This window comes from Sceloporus undulatus, chromosome 6 (genome assembly GCF_019175285.1).
Source record: "Sceloporus undulatus isolate JIND9_A2432 ecotype Alabama chromosome 6, SceUnd_v1.1, whole genome shotgun sequence".
In the NCBI taxonomy this organism is placed as follows: domain Eukaryota; kingdom Metazoa; phylum Chordata; class Lepidosauria; order Squamata; family Phrynosomatidae; genus Sceloporus; species Sceloporus undulatus.
In genome coordinates this window covers 87,525,609-87,526,762 of record NC_056527.1, presented here as the reverse complement: position 1 = coordinate 87,526,762, position 1,154 = coordinate 87,525,609, and the positions used below count along the sequence as shown (strand labels likewise).

Sequence of the window (1,154 nt, the reverse complement as noted above, 5' to 3'; positions counted from 1 at the left end):
AAACCTAATACAGAAAGCAGACAGAGTATAATCTTTAGCAATGAGTAATATAGAGGGATAGGACGGGTGAGTTCAGGCAGTGTGAGAATAGAGATGTTGAAACATGTACATGAGTGGATTACACAAGACTGTCTCTAGCCTGATTTATTAAATGCTGGAACAAAGTTCAAGTGTATTTTAGAAAACAGTCTAAATGTTATCCAAGGACATCTATAGTCCCAGGAATCCTATTGCCCTGGTTTCTGGCTGCTTTGAAAAACATTTGGGGTATGGAGAAAGTCCTGAGCACAGTGTATTGGAAATATGCTTAAATCTGCCAACAAATGGATCTGATAAAAATGAAGGTTAGGTAGATTATGAGATATAAAGAGGATGATTAATTTATCCCTTTCTGGATTTGAAGGGGTATGAGAAGAATAAATGTATTTATTCTTTGTTGTCTTTTTTAAGAGGGCAAATTCTTGTTAAGAATAAGAACCATGAATTATCTGCATTTTGTACTGCTGATTGTTTGATTTACAAATACGTAAAATAACTAATGCATTGCCAGTATTATTTTGACAATTACAGACCTTAAGCAAAGAGGGAGAGATGAATGAATTGATGAAAATGCCAGTCTTTTTTATCATTGCTATTTACATTTATAATTTCTGTCAATCAGGTAACTACAAAAATAAAAACATATGTTCTAAAACAAGCCCAAGCCATGCAGAAAGTATTCAGTAAAGATCAGAGGATGAGGGGATTGCAATGCAAATTTACATTTTCACATTTTCAAACCTATGCATGAATCAACACCCAGTAATCCTTTGAAATTAGCAGTTCCCCATATTTTGCAACAGAGTTTCCTTCTAGAATAATACAAAAAATATGCTAATATGGGGGTAGGGGGGAGTGCACAGAAAACAGTGAAATATACTTTGTTTTAGGGATTGCTTGCAAGAAAAATGTGCGTATTAGGCAAAATTGCCCCAAATGCACACATTAGAAAAAATAGATGTAAAAGGTTATTGAAAACTTGGGTTGAAAAACCTTTAGAATTTGGAATGGACTAGGTTTAAGATTGTCAAATTTCTCAGTTTGGGATGCACTAAACTTAAAAAAGGTTATAATGAAATGAGCTGACCCTCCAACCTTCCTGGTTTAGTAGGTAC

General features: G+C 34.2%; 1 protein-coding gene across 1 annotated transcript in view; it reads left to right on the top strand.

Annotated features, from left to right (window-relative positions):
• Positions 1-219: 219 nt before the first annotated feature.
• LOC121935629 (gasdermin-D-like) overlaps positions 220-1,154 on the top strand; it is a 17,841-nt gene continuing 16,906 nt past the window's right edge. Inside the window, exon 1 of the mRNA XM_042477357.1 lies at positions 220-267. The gene's annotated coding sequence lies outside the window, so the exon portion shown is untranslated. The remainder of the gene's footprint in view (positions 268-1,154) is intronic.